Genomic DNA, 13,671 nt, shown 5'->3' on the forward strand with positions numbered 1-13,671 from the left:
ACAACACATGCATTTAACGAAACGCGCTGCAAATCATCACAACACATGCATATAACGAAATGCGCTGCAAATCATCAAAACACATGCATATAACGAAACGCGCTGCAAATCATCACAACACATGCATACAATGAAACGCGCTGCAAATCATCACAACACATGCATATAACGAAACGCGCTGCAAATCATCACAACACATGCATATAACGAAACGCGCTGCAAATCATCACAACACATGTCATGCATATAACGAAACGCGCTGCAAATCATCACAACACATGCATATAACGAAACGCGCTGCAAATCATCACAACACATGTCATGCATATAACGAAACGCGCTGCAAATCATCACAACACATGCATATAACGAAACGCGCTGCAAATCATCACAACATGCATATAACGAAACGCGCTGCAAATCATCACAACACATGCATATAACGAAACGCGCTGCAAATCATCACAACACATGCATATAACGAAACGCGCTGCAAATCATCACAACACATGCATATAACGAAACGCGCTGCAAATTATCACAACACATGCATAAACGAAATGCGCTGAAAATCCACACAACACATGCATATAACGAATATTTACTTTTATAAATATAATAACTTTTATTTATACTTTTATACTAAAAAACTTTGATAATGCAAACTTTAGGATGTGTTGGTTAGAGAGTCGGACTCCCAATCGAAAGGTTGTGAGTTCGAGTCCCGGGCCAGCAGGAATTGTGGGTGGGGGGAGTACATGTACCGTTTTCTCTCCACCTTCAATACCACGACTTAAGTGCCCTTGAGCAAGGCATTGAACCCCCAACTGCTCCCCGGGCGCCGCAGCATAAATGGCTGCCCACTGCTCCGGGTGTGTGTTCACAGTGTGTGTGTGTGTGTGTTCACTGCTCTGTGTGTGTGCACTTCGGATGGGTTAAATGCAGAGCACAAATTCTGAGTATGGGTCCCCAAACTTGGCTGAATGTCACGTCACTTTCTTTCTTTAAAGCACTAAATAACCTGTAGATTGATCATTACTGTGACACATGAAACAAGAAAAACAACACAACTAATTAAAAAAATTACCGCTTCAATAATTTACTTTTTGTTGTCAAAAACAGTTTTACGGACCTAACTGCGGGAAATGATGACGAAATCACGTGATATTTCTCAGCTCTGTGAAGTGTTGAGTGTTGAACATGCTGTCATAGCTTGGCATGCAAATGTAGTAGGCTCGGAGAAAATCGCTTTGTTACTTTCATCCCACGTTACTTTCGACCCCGCTCTTTTTTTTAGGTAATTTGCTCTGGAATTATCACAGAGGTTGTGTGAGAAAAACAGATGTGGCAGATTCGGATGGGATTAAAATCACCAAGTACGTCTGTGAAACACAGATTTCTCTAACGACCCCCTGTAAAACTAGTCCCGTCCGAAGACAACTTTGCAGTTATTTTGTGCCCTTGAACATGCCAAATAGGCTGCGATTACACTTGGCGTAAACATGCAACCTGTATGCTTTGTTATGCAGATGCTAATTTGAATATGCATGTAAACAAATAGTGTCCTTGGTGTGGCAGAGCTTTCAGTTGGATCACCAGCCACACTCCTCGGTCCACACACCCTTCTTCTTGAACTCAGAGCTGGATCTCAGAGTCGCTAAGACGGAACAAGATACAAATAATAATGAAAATGAGAGTCAAATAAAAGGTTCCATGTGTACTGTACATCACGCAACAATCATTTGCTTCTTTTTATCAACATTTTTAAAACTAAAGACTGATATTAAATAATTATTTAACTTAACGTGTCTCACCTTTGGCTGTAAGTAAGACAGTCTCAGAGAAAACTAGTTTAGGAGCTTCTGTAATACTGAAGAGCTGTCGATGAACTGAAGGCAAGGCGAAAGAAAGATTGGGGTTGATAATTATTATTATTTTTTAATGAAATTAGTACTTTTATTTTTAAAGGAAGCGTAAACCTAATCACAACATGACAGTAAATTCATATAAATGTTGTTTTTATCTTTTGAACTTTATATTCAAGGAATAATAAAAAGTATCAGTTTCCACAAAAATATTTAGCAGTACTACTATTTTCAACATTGATAATGTTAGAATGATTTCTGAAGGATCATGTGACACTGAAGACGGGAGTAATGATCACAGGAATGAATTACATTTAAAAATATATTGAAATAAAAAAATCTAAAGAATTTTAAAGTGCAATAATGTCACTTGCTAACGTCTTTACTGTATTTTTGAATAATAAATAATGCAACCTTGGTGTGCATAGAAGACTTGTTTCAAAAACTTTAATAAAAAAAAAAAAAATATAATAATAATAATAATCTCACCGGCGCCAAACTATGGATAGTGTGCTGATTCTTAGAGATTGTAAGTATTGCAATTTGGTGTGTAACTCAATGTGTACATGACATTTTCATAATAGTTATATATTACACATTAGTTATAATATATAAATAAATGCTCAGATGTTCCAATGTAAATGTTCAGATTGTAAACTATTTTCTTAGTTTTCTTAAAGAGCCAGTAAGATGAAAATTCTAAGCTTCCTATCACTGTTTATAAGTCCTGTACTACAGGTTTAAATCCATCCAAGGTTAAAAAGATTCAGTTTCCTTAAACCCCACCTTTCGGTAGCATACTGTGTTCTGATTGGTCAACTAACATAGTCAGTTTTGATTGGTTGTTCTGCACACACCTTCACGGTAAACAATGCGTTAGCATCTTTTTGGGGTGAATTATGTCTTATTCCTCTCATCGCAAAGCAAACAGTAAAATAAAAAACTTGAACAGTCTCGCTGCTTTTTCTTCTGTGTGGGTATATTCAAGCCGCGCGCTTCAGTTTGAATCTGAATAGCGCGTTCAGCGCGGGGGCGTGGTCACATTAGGTATAATGAAGGGAGACGTGAAAAACAGACATCACGTTGTTTTCATATGGATTACTTTATCACAGAATATCTGTTTTTCGGCAGCACTTGTTTAGTTTTAAAGTAGACATGTCACGCTTTCTATAGATATCTCTCTCATGTCTCTTCGTTGAGTATTCACGGAGTTACAGTTCATTTTAATGACGTGTTTGTAAATGAAGATCAGCGCAGAGAAAGGCTGCAGAGAGCACACCTTGTTTGTTATCTTTATTTTATAAGTGCACAAAGTTATGTCTGCAGCCTTTACAGATTCGATTGATGTATTGCTCTTATCTGTACGATTAAAACTGAAAGTGTAATTTAAGTTTTTTTCGGGGGTTATCAGGGGGAAATGACTCATAACACGTATCCGTTAATCGACTCCAGAGGTCTTAACATATAACTGTTAGTGCTAGCGTGAAATACTGATAAGACGCTCGGGAGAAAACAAACACATAACTTCATAATCATACTTTGCGTTGTGATTCAGAGATGCTCGTTGGTCTAAATAAAGTTGGTAATGAACCCTCTTTTATGGCCAAACGCTTTGAAAATCCCACCTTGAACTCACAGAGATTAGAAAAGCAGTCATCAGTGAAATGTTGTGAACACAACAAAAGGGATTTGTTGTACTGCTCTGGTATTGTGGTAAAAATGAATTTTAGCCATTGGTTCTTCTGATCTTCATTCTTTGGCAGTGAAAATAAAACAAACTCGCCTTTACAATTAAAAACACACCGTCTCCTCGACATGATGCTATCACACCAACCAGAGCGTCTGTGTGTGGGGGGGGGGGGAACAAAAAAAAGAGATTTGTTTCTCCCAACACGGTAGGCGGAGATTATTATGCAAAGTGACGTACATAGAGATGGGCAAAAGATTTGAAATGTATAACGACTCGTTTCAGCGATTCAGAGTCGACTCCTTACTTTAGAAGCCAATAACTTTATAAATCGTGTACTTTTTGGTTTAATTACTTTGCACATTGTTTACACTGATGTACAGCTACATCATACACTGTAATACAGGTCATTTTTGATTTCCCATCTGTGTGGCTCTTTAAAGGGTTAGTTCAAGATTGACTGTTGACATACGATGCTGCTGACGTGTTTTCTGGTGCGCACAATAACAAAGAAAACACGTCAGCAGCGTCAATGCAGACATGGAAGAGAAGACAATGCTGAATAAAGTCATCATTTTTGTTATCTTTGGACCAAAATGTATTTTCGATGCTTCAACAAATTCTAACTGGTCCTCTGATGTCACATGGACTACTTTGATGATGTTTTTCTTCCCTTTCTGGACATTGACAGTATACCGTACACACAGTTTCAATGGAGGGACTGAGAGCTCTCGGACTAAATCTAAAATATCTTAAACTGTGTCCCGAAGATGAACGGAGGTCTCACAGGTTTGGAACGACACCAGGGTGACAATTGTAATATTTGGGTGAACTAACCCTTTAATCCTTTGGCAATACAAAATCTATTTTTGCCATGCCAATTAAGCTATCTGAATTTACATTTGAACTCAATACACGCAACTTGTGCAATGGACATGAATACCTTAAAAACATTCAGCAGAACTACACATATTTTTAGTAAAATGAAAGATGCCATGCTTTCAGATTTCCATGGCTCTTTTGCGAGTATTTGCTTTATGCTGTATGGGACTCCAAGTGAGCATGAGGCGAGCGACAGCTCAGTGGAATCAGGGTTCACACACAGGTCATGGGACAGTTCTGTTGTCCGAGAGGACTTTTGCCAAGAAAACCACTGGGCTCTGATGCCAACGAGAAGCAGGGTGCAATGGTCAGCCCAAGACACCACTCCTGCAGCAAACACACGAGGAGGAAGTCTGTGTCCTGCGAAGTGATGATGGACATTATTTCATTAAGTCACTGAATGGGTAGTATCTTGCTTCCTGCCTCTGTGTTTTATAAAGAAAAGAACTGTTTATATGATTAGGCCTACAGCAAAGCAACAAAAATCACTTGGTGCAGATGGCAGCGACTGCTTTTTAGAGAGGCAAATCCATATAAGATTGTAAACAGACGTAAAAGAAACCAGAGCCAATAAATTAAAATACGGCACATGCCTCTATAACACTGGCACATTTAACAGAAGGAGATCCGTATGCTACATTTGTAGTGTGGCCCATGAACTCCGAAAGCCACTCCATTCATTTAGAGAGCACTGAAAACAAACAAAACATTGTGCTTTCTGAATCAACATAACATGATTTAAATTCATCGAAAAGGGGGCACTTAAAATGGTTATTGGAAACTGAAAAGACAGGCAGTGGCTTGTAACTTTTTAACATAAGAATCAATGTTATTTTAGCATCATTGAGATACTATAATATTTTCTATTAATATTTTTATTAAGTTTTTATTTATTTATTTTTATTTATTTTGTTGTTTTAGTTAGGTTTTTATGTCAATATAGTTTTTCATATTTTTATTTGTTTTAGTTTAGTACATCAAGCAAAAATTGGGCATTTATTTGATAAAATTTAAAGTAATAAAAACGGTAATATCATAAAATTATATTATATTATTATTACAATTTAAAATACCTGCTTTCTATTTTAATGTGTTTCAAATGTAATTTCTTTCTGCAATGCAAAGCTGAATTTTTAGCATCATTACTCCAGTCTTCAGTGTCACATGATCCTTCAGGCCTGCAGGAGAAGCCAGCTGATTCGTTTCTTATTCCTCACCTGGAGGATGGTACTGATGACATCACTGAGTCCGAGGTCAGGTAGGATAGGATGAACACTGTTTTTACAACATTAGCCTGTCGAGGGAGCACAGAGCAGGGAGAACTGTGTGAGTGTTGTGCATCTGTTGATTTTATGTCTCTAGCCACTGTCAGTGCACCTTTGAGCAAGTTATTTAACTTGTAAATTCCTCTAGAATGGTTGTTACATTACATGATGAATAACAAAACAGTGGAAGCCGTCCTGTGCTCTTGCCATGAATTATGATTCTCATTAATTATCATGAAAGGTGAAGAAAACCTTTCATGGATGAAAGCGTAACTACTCATCACAGCAAACAGTCATGCATTGCACATGCATTATATTTGAAGAGAAAAACATTTGACTTGATTTTCTTGCAAAAAATGAGCCTCATTAAAAACTAGCAAACAACAAATTCAGAAAAACAAATAATATTTCCGGATCCTTTTAAGAAATGTTGCCTGGAGGCAGAATTGTGTAATAATGGGAATGAATGAATTAAAGTCTTTGCTGATGCCAGAACATCTAAACTACGTGCTGCTAATAGAACTAGCTCCTAGCTTAACAACAACATTAAATATATATTTAAAAAAAGTAAACACAAGTAAGTCCACAGTGGGTGCATCCATTACATTCACTACATCATATAAATAATATAAGAAAGATTAAGATATTAAAATACATTTCATGAAGGTATCAAAATAATTACGTTGCAGTAATAAAACATATCTGTCTGTTTTATGTGTCTTGTGCTTGCAAAGTGAGTAAATGGGTTTATTACCCAGAGGCGAAATAGTATGACTACATATCATGATGAAACATTTCAACACAATCAGATTTATAAAGCTATAGATCATGAACATTAGAGTTATATTATACCTCAGTGACTTTATCTCAGTACAGATGTTGAGAGAATAAAGATAAACTACAAAACAGTAGGACATTTTGAAGCCAGAAAGCCATGATGAACTCCTCACAGATGATAACACATAACACTATGAGATAATTGGATTCTAATTGCTACTTTATAAAGTACATAAATCTACTTTACTTTTAAGCATCTCTGAAAATATCATTTCAAAGCTTTCAAAAGGGAGAATGTGTAATAAATGAGTAAAAATTAGGTTTTAGGAATTATTGCAAAAATAATAATCGCAATTATTTTGCTCAATATTGAGATCACAATGTTTAATTTCATTAATCTATCTATCTATCTATCTATCTATCTATCTATCTATCTATCTATCTATCTATCTATCTATCTATCTAGCTATTTATCTAGCTATCTATCTATCTATCTAGCTATTTATCTAGCTATCTATCTATCTATCTATCTGACACAGTGAAAATTAACCAGTTAAATACAAAATATATATCTGATTTAGTTTAGTTTAGTTTATTGATGTTTAGAGTACATTTAAACATAACAGATGGTAAAAACCAAAGTGTCATACAGGAAATATACATTAAAACAAAAATAAAATGTAAAAATTCAGCTTCAGCCTCCGCTTTTTTTTTTTTTTTTTTTTTTTTTTTTTTTTTTTTGCTTTCACTAATGAAAAGTACTACTTTCCAAGGGTTAGTGATCAAAAAATTACAAATGACATTAATGCAAAAAGTCGTTTTCACATTTAGCGTTCTCATCCTGGGTTATTTTAACCCTACAGTGCCCTCATGTGGCCAGCAACTGTCACTACTGTATTTAAACCTACAATCCTCTTTCCTCAGCAGTTCACTTTTACAGTACTGTGTGTAGGTTACATAGTGGCTAAGATTTACCTTTATAACCTGTACTTGCACAAAGTCACTCCACAGAGTTGAACTAAAAAGAGAACTAAAATCTTGTTGGTTTAAACATGTTTTGATCTGAAAGGAACAGTCACCGGCTAAATGAACTGCATTCATGATTCTGACTCAAGAACAAATCAACTGACAAGGGTGTTTGAATGCACCGAAATGTGCTTTAAAGTGTTTATTCAGTGACTTTAAGTCCCTTAAAGACACATTAACACAGATCTTTTCATCTGTGGGGCGGCGGAGTAATCCGAGACATTCACAAGGCTCCGGTTCACACTGAGAGAAAATCCTCGCAGACCACTGTCAAGTCCCACTGTTACTATGGTGACACTTCCTGGCTACCTTCCAAGTACGGTGGCATTTGCATTTAAAAAAGCCAGACAGCTTTTGCTGTGTGTGTGTGTGTGTGTGAGTGTCTGTAAGTGGGTGGGCATGGAGGAGTGTAATTTGCCACACAAAGAACAGCCTGGCACAGGTGTGGGAGAGAAAAGGGCAGTGCCCATATGAGACTGGCATTTAACTGCTATTATTAATGCCACCTCAACAGACGATAATGGACTTAATGTAGGGTAATATTCTAGAAAGGGAAAAAAAAGCAAGATTTATTCCACTGCTAGTGTGTTATTTTCAAGTCTTGCACTGAAGGTACTGAATGCAAGCAAGTATATCTAAAACTGGAACTGTGTTCAGCATCCAGGTAAAAATACAAGACAAGGTTTAACACAAGCACGAATCACACATTAAATTACCTGAATGAATGAGAGTTGTCTCCCATCTCACTAATGCAATCAGTCCGTTGAGGGCAGAAAGCCTCTGCATTGTGGGGCAATCCTGTAAAAAGGGAAAAATTCCCGCTTAGTTTGAGATCCAGCGTTGATGCCTTAGGTTTCTAGATCAACACTAAAACTTTAGGAAGAGGACGGCTTAACCTTAAATTCTGGACTTGTACCTTAGGTCAGATCCTGATCCATTGTTCACTTACTGTGGCACAACAACACACTGTTTCTTACCGGTCAGGAAGATCAGCTAAAAAGACCACTGTTTCATCCACTTACATCTTTTTTTTAAACCAAAGCAGCATTGTTATGAAAATAAAGTGGATGTCCGGCATAAGATGATGGTGAGCATGCATAAAATATGTTTTGCATATGGAAATAACAGTGCATTTTGAACCACAAAAGAACCTCTGCCAGCAGTATCTTGGTCCAGCAGCCAGCAGACAAGGTTGGATGTCCACCGCTTTACCATGACCGAAAGAAGAGAGTCCAAACACGGTCAGTCCCAATGCCAAAGCAAAGCCAGGTGTCTAAAAACACACAGAATAAATGCCATAAAGTGTGACTCAAATATTTCGTTTTTAATCAGTCATGCACAAAAACACATCAGAAATATCTTACAAAATCAAAAAACCACACTTACTTCGAAGATCAAGCTTATTAGCTAATGATTTAATCATGAAAGTATTTTTTAAATGAGCTTTATCTAAGTGAATGATTCTTCTTATAGCAGTCGCTTCCCGCTGTCACCTGTTGGCTTTCCTCTGTTAGGGTGCGAAGTGTGTTTTTGTAAACTGATGCACTATTCAGGATTCTTTTGATGAGCAAGATCAAAGGAGCATCATTTATTTCAAATATTTTGTAACATTCTAAAATGTCTTTATTTTGATCACTTTAGTGTGTTCTCGCCGAATGTGAGTATTCATTTATTTAAACAAATCGTACTCCAGGCTTTGAACAGTAGTGTCAGTATAATGAATGAAAAATGAACAATACTTTTGTAGGTTAATGTTAGCCTCTGCATATCCAATAATACAGTTTAGGTTGTCAACTTAATATAAACTTTTATATATTTTATTGTAATATGTTTAATTGTTATTTATAATGAAAATTAGGTATATCCATAGAGAAACATTAAATCATATTCATAAATGCTGTAAAAATGTTGCATTAAGTTGAACCCAATATGTTACCAATATGGCATTACTACTTGTAGAGAAAGGTGCAGTATATCATAGACTTCAGAGCATATAAAAACTACATTTCTTTTTCAAAAATCCCACTCAAGGGAGTTACAACTCACATGAATGAACCATGGCAAGACTTGTCCTTTAGGGTTACTGTTACTGCTAACAATGCCGAACAGTGTGTCAATCACCATAGACAGCAAGTGAACTGTGGGAAGGATGTCCGGACCCACCTAGGAATAGAAAATGACAGTTTATTGGAAAGTTTCCCTCGAAAAGGAAAAAAGGAAAGCCAGGAAATGAAAGGCAGTAGGAAAACAGGAAAAGTAACCGCTCTGGGGGCCAGATGCATAAACATAGTCACTATTTAACATTGTGTGGTTTTTTTTTTACTAACAAGAAAGTGGTGATCATTCTTTTTGGATTCAAATTAGACTTAAAAAATTAGACTTAAAATACAGATAATCTGTGAAAAAATCAAGCTCCTCTGGCTCCTCCCAGTGGTCCTATAGCCATTTGCAGAATCTCCATCGCTCCTGGTAAGAAAACAACTAATCAGAGCTGCGGTCCGTAACTTTGTTTGTGTTCAAAATGTAGAAAAATGTATATAATAAGCGAGTACACCATGAATCCATTTTCCAAACCGTGTTTTTGGCTTGTCCTGAATCACTAGGGTGCACCTATAATAAGTGTTTATATTGGGACTATTTTAGATTGCTTCGGGGGTACCGCGGCGGAGTAACCCAGTACCTTTGTGATTCTTCATAGACATAAACAGAGAGAAGTAGTTCCGGCTACGATGTTCTTCCACAAGACGCAAGCAGTTCTGTTTATTAACCACTAGAGCGTCAAAAGTTACCTACCGCAAGCTTTAATGCCAAGAGAGAATTACCTTGAACAACCGGACAATCTCTGTCATATTGGAGACAACATGATAAAATATGAATGCACACACTGGCTGATTTTAAACTGAACAACACTGCAGCAACGCAGAATGATTACAATCATCAATGCTGAAAACAGGCCTGAAAATGTTAGCGGAGTAATTATAAGCTTAGATTTAATCGATAAAGCTCTGAAAATGCTTTCCTAAGAGACTACAGTGAACAAAAGCAAACCGCAGATTCTGAATATGAAGTTTAGTAATAAAACATAAAAAAAACTAAACAAAAAAAACAATAGTTTAGACTTTTAGTTTTGAAGAGGGGCTCGTGGGGGAAAAAACGAAGAACAACTGAACAAAGCAAAGAATATCAGCAGCTTTAGTAACTCACTTGGCGGCAGATTTGACCACATCAGTCAGCTGGTCTCCGACCCCGAGAAAAGAGAGAGAGAGAGAGAGAGAGAGAGAGAATGAAAGAGAGAGATATGATTTAAAGTGCTCCACAGACTGTCAAGAGGAGCTTTCATCTCCTCAGGCAATGATTTAAGAGCTCAGGTACCATTCGCACAGCTACGTACAGTACACGGGCTCCCAAAAGTCTGAGACCATACCAGTTTAAACATGGAAATGCTGGACGATTTTGAAACATTTCAACTAATGAATCTTAATGACAGAAAAGTTGCTATTCTCCATTAATTCTAGGTCCAATTTTACAAGACCAGGTATTCCTGCTGTCACTGAAAAACAAGACTCATTCTCAAATCACGAAGGATCACGTGATCTTAAATTTTACAGAAACGAATGGAGTTTTTTTCAAGTATAAATGATGTGTTTATAAAATAACCTGAGAATAAAAATGTCTTTAAATTAGAGAAGGCCATAACAGAATCATTTTCCCAAGCAGTCCCACATTTTTGGACAAAATCAGACACGTCTGGCTCATTTCCTCCAGCTTAAACCATCTTTAATTGACATCTCTTTCTGCGGGGGCAAAAGCTGTAACCCTACGATCCCAGTGGTCTAATACTATCCAACCCTCCCAGCATGCTTCAGGGCACGTGACCACATCCGGACTGCCCTGAGCTCCCAGGAGAGGAATAACTGTATTACACAAAGACTTTGTGAAGTTCTGGCTGCCATCAGAACATGTTATATCCCATCAGTCACTCATAGACTGACAGCTCGTCAAAACGGCGTCCTGGGGATTGAGTTATGGTGTTCTGCCAGACTGCATGGTTATGTGATAGGGCATATTATGGCGAGAGACCGTGCGAACAATAACAGCCTATACATGCCAACAGATTTACATTGAAAGATTATATGAATTTGTGTAATGGTGAGGTGCATGCATTTGTGCATGTCTTTCAAATGTCAACCTCCATTCAACGGCTTTTCAAAGCAGCTGAAAAGGCCAGAGCAATCACAATTCAACGGCTCTGGATGGTTTGACACAAGCAAGATGTATAAAATAATACCTTCACATTCCTCCCTATGGTGCAAAGCTCCAATTACACTTCAGTCTTTAGACGCTTTCATTATAGCACAGCATTCCTCTTGACAGTTCCTGAAAGTGCTAAGCTTTTGGCGCTTAAAACAATGAAATATAATGCATTTATTGCCAGCTATGATGTCTTAGGGGTTCATCTATTTAGGGAGAATCATTGTAATGAGAAACGTTTTACATTTATAGCTTTATTTGCATCTATTAGCCTTTTAAAGAAAACTACATGTAGTATATCTATGTAAGCGAAGTGCATTTTTTTATTTGTTTCTTAAAACAATGCCAGCGTTTGTCATGGTGAACCTACAGTATATAGGATGCTTAAGATTCATTTTTGTTAAAAATGTTAAACTATATCTGCTCATACTTTGTTAAAACCTTTTCAGGAGTGTCTAAATGTCATTGCATTCATTAAGGCAGTCGTAAGAATATATCTGCAAGCAAATCACGTTAACTATTCTGAACCACTGAATATTAGAACAAAATATACTCCCTAGTAAAAAGTTATATATTTAATGTACATTCAGTTAATGCTAAATAAGAACAAAACATACTTAAATATATATGTATGTGTGCGTATTTATATATACATAATAAATATACACAGTACACACACATATACTATGTAAACAAAAACTTTTATTTTGGATGTGATTACTTGTGATTAATCATTTAACATATATAGCTATAGATATATGCAGTATATTATCATTCATTATAATACATCCACTTCTCATTTTGGGGTCAAATGTAATTTAAATTGAAATATAATTCAAGTTTTTAAGTTTCACCCAAATAAGTGTGTGCTGGAAGGTCCTTAATGAATAAGGGTGGCTAACATTTGTTGATAACTCCGCCCTCTGCTGACAAGGAAGCGTGTGATTGGACGTCCATCTTTGTCCGTTTGAACAGGAAGGTCATAACAGAGCAGAAGCCCAGCTGATACATACCCTTCAACTGTATGTTTATTTCAGTCATAACAAATATGCATTAGCTATAACAATTTCCAAATGCTTTTTTATTACCCCATTACAAAATTGAATGACTCCAGATACAGTTTTTCATCCAGCTATTTCGAATACACTACCTCTGTAAAATTATGGAAATAAGCTACAATTACATAACACTAACTGTGAAACGATCACACCTTGAGTCTATGATATGTAAAATTTCAGTACACAAAATCTGTCCCCGTTTATTTCTTGTGCCACTGTAAAAATGCAGCCAGCTGGCTTGTTATCTAACCAGATTACAGTGAATGTATCCCTCGTATAATCTTATATAATAAATAAGCAGAACAGGGAGGTTAAGTATTAAGTAAACAACCAAATTAGCATTCATTAATAATGGTATAGATCTCTATGACACCAATAAGTACATCAGTTACTCAGACTGATTCAATTCACAGGTAAGAGCTGACTCATACAAGAATAATATTCGTATATTATTGTCATATTAATTGTAAATGCAAGTCAAACTATATTGCTGTGTTTATATTGTCTGTTAATCACCATAATCTTAATATCATACCTGGAAAAACAGATTGTGGTGTGAGACAAATTAGCTTCACATATGACGCCTCTGGTACTGAAATATCTTCATCCTTCTCATTTGCCTTTTTTCTTCCCTTCATCCTCTTCTTCAGGTTACTTTGGTACGGGTCTGGCCTGTTAGCAAGATCACATCACCATTACAGATACACACACACACACACACACACACACACACACACACACACACACACACATATATATATATATATATAAATAAAAGTAAACAGAAATAATGTGAGGATATTTAGCAAAATTATAGCCTGGGCTTGCAACCACTGGGTCCTGATGAAGCCAAAAAGCTT

Source organism: Carassius gibelio, chromosome B7, assembly GCF_023724105.1.
Source record: "Carassius gibelio isolate Cgi1373 ecotype wild population from Czech Republic chromosome B7, carGib1.2-hapl.c, whole genome shotgun sequence".
NCBI classification, from domain to species: Eukaryota; Metazoa; Chordata; class Actinopteri; order Cypriniformes; family Cyprinidae; genus Carassius; species Carassius gibelio.